The sequence below is a fragment of the Phyllobates terribilis genome, unplaced genomic scaffold (assembly GCF_046119375.1).
Source record: "Phyllobates terribilis strain yellow unplaced genomic scaffold, ASM4611937v1 Scaffold_2__4_contigs__length_985480577, whole genome shotgun sequence".
In the NCBI taxonomy this organism is placed as follows: domain Eukaryota; kingdom Metazoa; phylum Chordata; class Amphibia; order Anura; family Dendrobatidae; genus Phyllobates; species Phyllobates terribilis.
Genome location: NW_027362762.1, coordinates 115,475,778 through 115,488,004, shown reverse-complemented (window position 1 = coordinate 115,488,004; position 12,227 = coordinate 115,475,778). Strand labels below are relative to the sequence as shown.

Below are 12,227 nucleotides of genomic sequence, written 5' to 3'. Positions count from 1 at the left end.
AGAAGAAGACACAGGACAGGATGTTTGTGTCTAAACATACTCTAAACTTTATTACAAAACACAGGGATAATATACACCCTGAAGGCAGGAAACGGATTTGCCATATATGGTTCGATTATACAGTTTAGCTGAACAAGCGAAAAAAGCTAGTTTCTGTATGCTTTAAAATATTTAATTAGACGTATCTGGTTAGCAAGGCCATTTTATCTTCTTGCAAGAACACATTATTGCTACAAGAAGAAACATCTGGCCAGGGAGGACACTTATCTTCTTAGCAAGGACACGCTATTGATACAAGAAGGAACATTTCAGCTTGCTGTTGTTTTTACCTAAAATAACTGTCAGACTTATATAGCATAGATGGGGCCTTTAAACTTGAGGGACTCCATCTTCTGCTATAACATTCCATCCTTTTGTTCCTTCATTTATCAATACGAATCTCTATGTTTTCTTTTAGTACAACGCTGAATACACATTAGAAAAAGCTTAAAAACCAAATAAACCGCAAGACACATTAGCAAAACCTGTAAAATAGCTTGCACTATACCAGCCAACCACCCACCGATACCTTTAAACCAATTTGCGGGATTTAGAAAGGAAAAGGTGTTTGCCCACCAGGAATCCTGATTCTTGAGGTTGGCCTCATCATAAAGCTTCCTTAATTTTACCACATCTTCCAACTTATGCTTCAGCGTCAGTACACTAGAATTGTCTATGTAATGGCAGCATGCGGGCCCTATTATCTGGCACATCCCTCCTTGTGCTGCTGTTAAATAATCTAGTACAAGGGTAGGTTGGTTCGTGACAATAATCAATTGATTCTGTACTGCAAGAGATCCGTTAACTACTTCTAAAATATCCCAAATCTGATCATCAAGATAGTCTGTAGCTTCTACTAATTTATCCCACGTTTGTGTCAACATAGGGTATATAAACAATGCACTGAAAAATTTGTTTACCCCTCCCATTTGAACTATATGGGGTTTCCCACTTGGTCTTTCTTTATTGTCTGCTGATCGCTTATGCAGTGTATGTTTTGGGATAGACAAAGGATCTAGCTGGTCTGGAGTAACAATATAAGTTGCGGGTGTCAATCTGGCTAAGGTACAAGTTCCTGTTACTCCTACTGGGAGCCACTTGAAAGCCTTGTCTCCACATACCCAATACATGGATGCGGGGAGATTCCATAATGCTGAATGTTGCAGTATTAGACGGTGAACTAAATCAACAAACTTAGAAACATTTGACATCATACACCACCCAGGCTGCTGACCTAAGGGAGAACAATAGCCAGCATCAGGATTGCCACATGTAGGTGCACCTTTCTGATAACTTGAGCTTTCATTACACTGTAGATTGCCCGGTATTTTGGCACAGGTATCACTTGTCCCATTTTTAAAATAGACATTATTCACCCAATAAGAAGTGTGTAGATATCTTTCCAACAGGGAAGGTTTAAAGGCATCACTACTGTCTGAGGTGGGCTTGAAATTTACTTTTAACCCTTGTTGTGGTATCTTACCAAAATCAGTAATTTTTGTTTTGGTTCGGGGTACCCACTCCCCTCCTTTAAATGCTAAATACAACCTGGGAATTATTTGACCCGTCAGGTTCCCTTGCCACCACGGAAATTCTGTCCATCCTACTACGGGAATCCCAACTGTGGTATTCCACAGTCTCTGTGTGGCATTATTGGCCCAAGTATCTGAACAGTTCATCCAAAAGTTTATCTCTTCCCATGAGACCGGGACAGCGAGAAAGGGTATGCTAGTGGATGTCACAGGGGCCTGTGTACATATCCAACAATTAGCAATGGTCTGGTTTTGCTCCTTTAGTCCATCGATTAGAGCAAGATGGTGTCTAATGAATCTATTGTCGTCTCCATCTGTGGTGCCTAACCTAGTCCATGCACCTGTGGTCGCAAGTAGGCAGGTAAGTATAAACAATGTCATCATTCTTTGTCCGCTGGTTCTCCTAGTATCTTTTTGCAATGGGACGCGTGGATCCAGGTCTCTTTTCCCTCTAGCTTAACGGCTGTACTTGTGGTCAGCAGAACTTGAAAGGGTCCGTCAAACCGTGGATCTAGGCTTTTCCTCACGTGTCTTTTTATAACCACCCAGTCTCCAGGTTGCAGCGTATGGTTGCTAGAGTCTTGATCTGGATCTGGAAGAGAACTGAAGACATTATCATGTACTTGCTTAATCTTTTTGTGTAAAGCCCTCACATAGGAACTTAGCACATGGTTGTTCATTTCTAATGCTTGCGGATAGAAACACCCTAGGCTGGGTACGTTGCCAAGCAATATCTCATATGGAGAGAGTCCAGTCTTTCTATTAGGCGTGTATCTTACTGAAAACAGAGCAAGTGGTAAACAGTCCGGCCATGGTTTTCCTGTCTCAGCCATGGCTTTCTGAATTTTTAATTTCAATGTCCCATTCAGTCTTTCCACTTTACCACTACTTTGTGGGTGATATGGGGTATGGAATGCTTGTTGAATTCCTAGAGCTGACATGACTTCATTCATTATTTCACCTGTGAAGTGTGTACCTCTGTCACTCTCAATTACCTCTGGTACCCCATACCTGCAGACCACCTCCGCAAGCAGTTTCTTTGCGGTTGCCGCAGCCGTGGCTTTGGCAATCGGGAAAGCCTCTGGCCATCCTGAGAACAAATCAATACAGACCAACACATATTCCCATGATCCTGACTTTGGCAGCTGAATATAATCAATTTGCAGTCTCTGGAATGGATAGAGGGGCCGGGGGGTGTGTTTGGGTGGTGTTTTAACTACTCTACCCTGATTATGTGTAGCACATATCATGCACCCTTGTACCAGGTTTTCAATACAGGTGGAGAATCCTGGTGCCACCCAATGTTTCTGCATCACACTCATCACACCCGTTTTAGATTGGTGTGTCGGCCCATGTAGTATCTGGGCAGCTGCTGGGTACAGTGCCCTTGGAAGGCATCGTCGTGTCCCTTTCCCCCATACCCCATTTGCTTCATTCAGGCATGCACCTTCCTTTAACCACTTATCAACCTCCTCCTTTTGAGCCTGAGCCTGCATTTGGGATAAGATGTCCTCCGACACAAAGGGGTTTTTAGGGGCACTTAGCTGATGTACTGTTGACCCTAGTTGCGGCTTACAGGCTGCTGTTTTTACCGCTGCATCTGCCATCGCGTTACCTCTGCTTACCTGGTCGGTGCGTCTGGTATGTGCTCTTACCTTTATGACAGCTACTTGTTTGGGTAGTTGTAGTGCATCAATTAACTGCTAGACCGCATCAGCATTCTTAATGGGGTGTCCTGCTGCCGTCAGGAAACCTCTTGACTTCCATATTGGACCAAAATCATGCGATATACCGAATGCGTACCTAGAATCTGTGTAAATGTTAACAATACTACCTTCCGCTAGTTTACAGGCCTCGGTTAGGGCCCTAAGTTCGGCCTCTTGAGCCGACTGGTGTGGGAGCATTGGTTCTGCCTTGATTACTGCATTGAGGGAGACAACTGCATATCCAGTATGGAAGGTACCTGAATCGTCCTGATGACGGGATCCATCTACAAAAAATTCAAAATCTGCATTTTGTAATTCATGTTCAAATACAGTAGTTAAACCTGCCGTTTCTTGTGCCATCATTTGTACACAGTCATGAGGAACTTCCTCTCTTGGATCTTCCTTAAAAAGCACAGTACCTGACTCCTCCTTTAGATCCGAGAGAGGTAACAAAGTTGCTGGATTTAGGGTAGTACACCTCTGTAAAGAAACATTGGGAGGCATTAACAGTGCACATTGTAACCTAAGATGACGTGCTGCTGAGAGGTGAGCGGGTTGCACTTGGTTCAATATAGTGTAGACATCATGAGGTGTTAGAACGGTGAGCGGGTGGTCAAGAACAATGTCTGCGGATTTATGGAGTAATAGTCCAACAGCATGCAGAGCACGTACACAGGATGGTGCACCTCTGGCTACCGCGTCTAATCTGCCACAAAAATAGGCAACAGGTCTCTGATTATCACCGTGTGTTTGAGTTAAAACTCCTGCTGCATGTCCAGCTTGTTCATGAAGGTACAGAGTAAATGGGAGCTCATAATTAGGGGTACCCAAAGCTGGAGCGGCCAAAATACGGTTCTTGAGAGAATAAAAACAGTCTATTGCCTCTGATGTTAGTACAAAAGGTGTTGGAGTAAGACAGTCATAGAGGGGCTGCATTAAAACAGAGAAGGCATGAATCCACTGTCTGCAATAGGAAACAAGTCCAAGAAAAGTTCTGAGGGCTGCAACATTAATGGGGACGGTGAATGCCTGTACTGCTTGTTTACGTGCATTTGTTAAATGACGAGCTCCTGGTGTAATGCAATGTCCCAAAATGGTGACTGAAGATTTACAAAACTGAAGCTTATCTTTCGATGCCTTGCAGCCAGCGCGATAGAGAAACAACATAAGCGATATAGTTGCACTATGACATTGTTTCCTGGAGGGGGCACAAATGAGCAGGTCATCGACATATTGCAAAACAACGATATGTGGTTCAGACCATCCCTCCAGTATTTCCTGCAGACTTGCAGTGTACATTGTGGGTGAATTCTGGGCACCCTGTGGCAACACTGTCCATGTATATTGACTACCCTGGAATGTGAAAGCAAAAAAGTACTGGCAGTCAGGATGTAATGGTACACTGAAAAATGCATTTGCCAAATCAACCACTGAAAAGCAAAGAGAGTTAGAAGGTATCTGTGACAGAAGAGTATGCGGGTTGGGCACAACTGGTGTTAGAAGTTCTGTGGCTTTGTTAACCAACCGGAGGTCATGGACCATTCTATATGCGGCTGGTTGTCCTGGCACGCTCTTTTTCTTTACTGGGAACAGGGGAGTGTTGCAAGGGGACTGGGTTTTGACTAGGACTCCTCTGTGTAGTAATTTTTAGACTTGCTGGGCTATGGCATTCTCCTGAGCCGAGCTAAGGGGATACTGCCTCTGTTGAGGTAAGATTGCTCCTGGTTTTAATTTCACCATTACTGGTCTAACTATTAACCTACCAACATCTGTTTTGTCTGAGGCCCAAAAATCATGTGGCACAGCCTGCTCTAATATCGGGGGAAACTCAATTGTCTCTTCTATGCTGGCAATATCTAGTGACATAATTTTGCAAAGGGTACTTGGTTTTATACCTGGGGTCATGGTGACAGTGCCATCGGGATGATACTCAATATGTGCTTGTAATTGGGACAACACATCATTTCCCAATAGATTACATTGGCCTCGGGGCGATACCATGAGCTGGCTATGTACAGTAGCTCCTTGAATTTGCAGGGGAATTCTCTTAGTGACAGGGAGCAGGACAGACGGGGAATTGAAGGGGGTGGCAATGACATGATATGAAAAATCAGTGTCAGTATATGGCCAATCACCTTGCGTAATTACTGAATTGTCGGCCCCTGTATCTACTTGGAAATCGATTTCATGTCCCCCTGGTAGGTTCACCTGCACTATACAACTGGGAGTTGGGGGTAAGGAGATGAGGGGGTTCATGTGCAAGCTACCCTCATCCTATGGGGGCATTGTTTGGTCGGCTGGAGGACCCGTACTCTGAGCATTTGGATACGGGTTGGTCCTACAGTTCTTTCTAAAATGTCCTGGCTTTTTACATCCGTAACACAGTTTCTGTCCTCCTCCTTCAGTCCGTCCTCTGCCTCTGTTGTTTCTGGGGGTCATCTCTACTATATGTATTCTGGCAGCTCTCTTTGCCTGCGCTATGTCATGCTGTGCCCCCTGAGCTATTCTAGCTAAATCTTCTGCCTTCACTGATCTCCAGTCTGGTCTACTTGCTTTTACCTTCTCTGCAATCTCTTTCTTTAGTCCATTCATGAAAGCACTTGCTAATACCCTTTCACTAGTCTTATTCCCGGGGTTGAACCCCATTTCTGACCAGGTTTTCTTTAGTGCATAGAAATAATCCTTAGGATCTTCCTCCTTCCCTTGCACTCTATCTTCTAGTGTAACTTGCTTTTCTGCTTGCCTGTCTTGACATGCTTTTACCAACGCTGCTGCGAATAGGACTCCAGCTGCTGCATCATTAGATTCTGCATCTACGGGTCCGGTCCTATTGGCATACTGTTTTTTTTTGTCTCATCTATCAACCTATCATAGCGGGCTTCATCTGCCAATTTTCCCTTAATTACCCCTTGCAGATCTATTCTAGTGGCATGATACGTATCCTGTATGGTGGTGATCATTCTAGCGATACCCATAGGGGACTGGGATGAGTCTGGCAGCTGGGAGATCAGTGCCAACTGCTCTGAAGGACTCCATGGTCTATACATTAACATTGTCCGAGCTTCCTGACCTGGAACCACTGCATCCCCCCCAGCTGCTGCTGCTGCTGCTGCTCCCGGTGCTCCTGGCACAACTACCGTCCTCATTGGGAATTGTCTAGCTGGGTGGGGTCTCGGTCCTCCACATGCCACACAGATGTCTACTGTCAAGGGGTTCTGCTGGCCACATCTGGGGCAAACCCAACATTTGGGTTCCTGGGAATTCTGGTACTGGGGTGAGGGTGACGTCGGGGGCGGACAGGGAGGAAAATCTGTCATTCCGGTTTTTGTCAGTCTGTAACGTCCGTCTCCTAGTTCTTCAATCTTTCCTTCAAAATAAGCGCATGCATTCATCCATACATCTACTGTCCCTAACAGACCCTTATCTTTCAGCCATCCATGATAGGAGTTAAAGAAGGATTTCCATTTCTCTCCATTCATCTCTCCATTCTCATTCATTCCCGCTTTACACAATATTTTGTCAATTCCAATCAGTGCCTGTTTCCCTTCTCTGTGTACTACTAAGTCTTTGGCTATAATGCCTTCCTTGGCATTTTGGTTCCCCATTCTTTTGGTTCTCCTCACCTAGAAGAGACTCCTCAGTCACTTAGACAATGGTCACTTAGACAATGGGCCACAAAGGTTTCTGAACCATTCCACTACTAGCCTCTCTAGGACTTATACGCCAACCAGAAAAACAGACCAAAAACACCAATCCCGGGACACATCCACAACACAATCATCGGATCCATACTTTCATTCTTAAATTCTCCAAAGGATAGAAGGCAGGACTGATCTGAGGGGATTCTACTGGTTCAAAGGGACCTGAGCCAGACAACAATCAGTTGAATTACCTGGGGAGCCGACCGCTTGGGGGTGAGGGAGTCTCTTCTATACAGTGATATAATTAGGTGGAATATAACAGTTATTCTTATCTCAGCGCTGTATATATCACCAACAGAGAGCTTCACTCGTCCCACGTCTCGGACCGGTCGAGCCCCCCTGGGTAGATTAATTCAAGGTCCCTGTTCGGGCGCCAGCTGTCGTCACTGCATTCTTGGTCATCTATCCTTTAAATTACGATATCGCAGAGAAGAAGACACAGGACAGGATGTTTGTGTCTAAACATACTCTAAACTTTATTACAAAACACAGGGCTAATATACACCCTGAAGGCAGGAAACGGATTTGCCATATATGGTTCGATTATACAGTTTAGCTGAACAAGCGAAAAAAGCTAGTTTCTGTATGCTTTAAAATATTTAATTAGACGTATCTGGTTAGCAAGGTCATTTTATCTTCTTGCAAGAACACATTATTGCTACAAGAAGAAACATCTGGCCAGGGAGGACACTTATCTTCTTAGCAAGGACACGCTATTGATACAAGAAGGAACATTTCAGCTTGCTGTTGTTTTTACCTAAAATAACTGTCAGACTTATATAGCATAGATGGGGCCTTTAAACTTGAGGGACTCCATCTTCTGCTATAACATCATCAATAAACACAATTGTCTTGATTCCCATAGTTCGGCTTATATTTTCTACAACTGCACTAGAAAAATTCATCTTGGATGTTGATTAGTCTTCATACCAAGAACATACTGGAACATCAGACAATTATGTAATACAGTGGATTTTCTTGTACTTTTGTAAGTGAGATTAGGGGAGTGTTATATTAAAGGGGTTCTCCACTGCTAGGACAACCTCTTCTCATTCTGAATGATTGCCCCGTTAAAATAAAAACACTTATACTCACCTCCCGTGCTGTTTTAGCTGTGTTGTCACTTGTGTTCCCGTGGCTCAAGTGAGGTTGCCACATCACGAGAGCCCGATGCCCAATCAGCGAGCACTGTCACTGACCTTGCCTTCGAACATATAAGTAATCAAGAGGAAGTAGTAAGTTTATGCACTTTAGGGGCATAATTTAAAGAGATGGCTCTATGGACAGATATATATATTCAGGGCTTAACTTAAATATAAGTAATGAACCGCAGCTATCCAAAGTTCTTTTTCTTACTCTTCTTAAAGGTCAATGTTTTTATGAATCCCAAAAACCAAATTGGGTGATATAAAGAATAAGTGAAGCTAAAGCATATTTCTTACGAATTATTAACTGTTAGTGATTACGAAAAGATATATTTTCTATGATAAAAGGAGAAAGAAAGGCATACAATTAATAGTATCTACATAAATGACGACTGAATATGAGATCATACAGGTATGCATTCCTGGAGCAATGAGGCTTGATTTTTATATCTGCGTTTTACTAATATGGTGTAAAATTGAGAATGTCGTAGGTAATTTACATACAGTGCCTACAAGTAGTATTCAACCCCCTGCAGATTTAGCTGGTTGACACATGCGGAATTAGCTTGGCATTGTGACATTTGTACTGTAGATCAGCCTGGAAGTGGGAAATGTACTGCAGCAAATTTTGTTTTTGTTTTTTTTGTTTGTTTTTTTTAAAAACTTTAAAAGTTAATTCAGAGTGTCATTTATTATTCAACCCCTCAAACCACAAGAATTCTGTTTGGTCCCCCAAAAGTATTAAGAAGTAGTTCAGGCACCAAGAATAATGAGCTTCACATGAGCTTCACATGTGTGGATTAACGATCTCTTTTGTCAACCTTTTCTGACTATTTAAGACCCTCCCCAAACTTGTGAACAGCACTCAGACATGGTCAACATGGGAAAGACAAAGGAGCATTCCAAGGCCATCAGAGACAAGATCGTGGAGGGTCACAAGGCTGGCAAGGGGTGCAAAACCCTTTCCAAGGAGTTGGGCCTACCTGTCTCCACTGTTGGGAGCATCATCCGTAAGTGGAAGGCTTATGGAACTACTGTTAGCCTTCCACGGCCAGGACAGCCTTTGAAAGTGTCCTCCCGTGCCGAGGCCAGGCTTGTCCGAAGAGTCAAGGCTAACCCAAGGACAGTCAATACCATAAGTAACGTACTCCACCGCAATGGTCTCCGTTCCAGACGAGCCCGTAAGGTACCTTTACTTTCAAAGCGTCATGTCAAGGCTCGTCTACAGTTTGCTCATGATCACTTGGAGGACTCTGAGACAGACTGGTTCAAGGTTCTATGGTCTGATGAGACCAAGATCGAGATCTTTGGTGCCAACCACACACGTGACGTTTGGAGACTGGATGGCACTGCATACGACCCCAAGAATACCATCCCTACAGTCAAGCATGGTGGTGGCAGCATCATGCTGTGGGGCTGTTTCTCTGCTAAGGGGTCTGGCCATCTGGTCCGCATCCATGGGAAGATGGATAGCACGGCCTACCTGGAGATTTTGGCCAAGAACCTCCGCTCCTCCATCAAGGATCTTAAGATGGGTCTTAATTTCATCTTCCAACAAGACAACGACCCAAAGCACACAGCCAAGAAAACCAAGGCCTGGTTCAAGAGGGAAAAAGTCAAGGTGTTGGAGTGGCCTAGTCAGTCTCCTGACCTTTACCCAATTGAAAACTTGTGGAAGGAGCTCAAGAATAAAGTCCACATGAGACACCCATAGAACCTAGATAACTTGGAGAAGATCTGCATGGAGGAGTGGGCCAAGATAACTCCACAGACCTGTGCCGGCCTGATCAGGTCTTATAAAAGACGATTATTAGCTGTAATTGCAAACAAGGGTTAATCCACAAAATATTAAACATAGGGGTTGTATAATAATTGACCCACACTTTTATGTTTAAAATTTAATAAAATTCAACTGAGCAACATAACTTTTTGGTTTGTAAGATTTATGCTTCTGTTCATAAAACCTACTCTCGTTTGCAGTTTGAAGGCTCTAACTTATTTGCATCTTATCAAACCAGCTAAATCTGCAGAGGGTTGAATACTACTTGTAGGCACTGTATATTCTCAGATCATTGATTTATGTATTCTGTAAGGTTTGCTGCATTTTACAGCTACATGTATCAAGCCATGATTTGCTTGAAGGGAATCTAGCTGCAGAATTTTACCTCCAAAACTATTTTTATGTAGCTCTTGCAAAGACAAATCCAGACATAACTTTAACTAGTACAAGAAGAAAAAATTATTGCCAGCTCACCTTCAGCGGTTCATCAAAAGGAGCACGGAATTGTGTCCTGACCAGACATATGGAAAGTTGATAGAAGAGAAGAAAATACAGCTCCGATAAAATCATTTATTTTTATAAAAAAAAATGTAAAAATGACAATTTCGTTCAGCAATAGAGTTCATCCAATAACATAGAAAACAGAAGGAAAAAACTCCATTAGATGAGGGACATTGGACATCACGCAACTACAGCTTCCTTTGTCAAAGCTCGTTCAAAACGCGTTGCACAATGTCCCTCATATGATGGAGTTTTTTCCTTCTGTTTTCTATGTTATTGGATGAACTCTATTCCTGAACGAAATTGTCATTTTTGTAAATTTTTGATAAAAATAAACAAACTGATTTTATCGGAGCTGGATTTTCTTCTCTTCTATCAACATCTTTAGCTAGACAGTCTGTTACTCCATTACTGAGAAATCTGTATTTGAATGATATGCAAATGAGGCTGAAGTGTTTGGACACCAGGGAGCATGTCCTAAGCCTCTGTCACTCCGTCTCTATTCCCCACCCAGCAATGCATACTCATATTTGACTGACAGTTCCTTTGCTTGGAGTCACGTTGCAAAGGAGTTGTCAGTCAAACAGGAGATGGCAGCCCTGAGCAAGGAATAGAGCCAGAGTGACAGAGGTTTAGGAAGTGCTTCCTGGTGACCAAAGCACTTTAGCCTCATTTGCAAATCGATTCAAGCTCATATTTTTCGTTATTGGAGAAAAAAACTGTCTAGCTAAAGGTATGGCAAGGGTTACTAGAACATAAATAGTTTGGTGGATAAAATCTTGCTGACATCTTCTATCCTCTAAAATAAAACAAGGGGGTTGTTTAACTTGCTTAGACCCCATAATTTCCATGCGTCAAATTCCAACTAAAAATAAATAAATAAGTATATATATATATATATATATATATATATATATATATATATATATATATACACACACACACACACACACAAGATGTTCTTATTATTCACACAGTATAATACAGTTATATGAAAAAGTTTGGGCACCCCTATTAATCTTAAGCTTAATGTTTTATAAAAATTGGTGTTTTTGCAACAGCTATTTCAGCTTGATATATGTAATAACTGTTGGACACAGTAATGCTTCTGCCTTGAAATGAGGTTTATTGTACTAACAGAAAATGTGCAATCTGCATTCAAACAAAATTTGACAGGTGCATAAGTATGGGCACCCTTATCATTTTCTTGTTTTAAATACTCCTACCTACTTTTTACTGACTTACTAAAGCACTTTTTTTGGTTTTGTAACCTCATTGAGCTTTGAACTTCAGAGCCAGGTGTATGCAATCATGAGAAAAGCTTGCAAGTTGTTCTCCTGTTTGAATCTCCTCTGAAGAGTGGCATCATGGGCTCCTCAAAACAACTGTCAAATGATCTGAAAACTAAGATTATTCAACATAGTTGTTCAGGGGAAGGATACAAAAAGCTGTCTCAGAGATTTAACCTGTCAGTTTCCACTGTGAGGAACATAGTAAGGAAATGGAAGAACACAGGGACAGTTCTTGTTAAGGCCAGAAGTGGCAGGCCAAGAAAAACATCAGAAAGGCAGAGAAGAAGAAGGTGAGATCGGTCAAGGACAATCCTCAGACCACCTCCAGAGAGCTGCAGCATCAAATTGCTGCAGATGGTGTCACTGTGCATCGGTCAACTATACAACGCACTTTGCACAAGGAGAAGCTGTATGGGAGAGTGATGCGAAAGAAGCTGTTTCTGCAAGCACGCCACAAACAGAGTCGGCTGAGGTATGCAAAAGCACATTTGGAGAAGCCAATTTCTTTTTGGAAGAAGGTCCTGTGGACTG

At 42.7% G+C, this 12,227-nt stretch overlaps 1 long non-coding RNA gene across 1 annotated transcript in view; it reads right to left on the bottom strand.

The window, feature by feature from the left end:
* Positions 1-282: 282 nt before the first annotated feature.
* The window catches only part of LOC141249967 (uncharacterized), a 98,974-nt gene continuing 87,029 nt past the window's right edge, over positions 283-12,227 (bottom strand). The window contains exon 3 of the long non-coding RNA XR_012312424.1: positions 283-2,163. This is a non-coding gene — a long non-coding RNA (uncharacterized lncRNA). The remainder of the gene's footprint in view (positions 2,164-12,227) is intronic.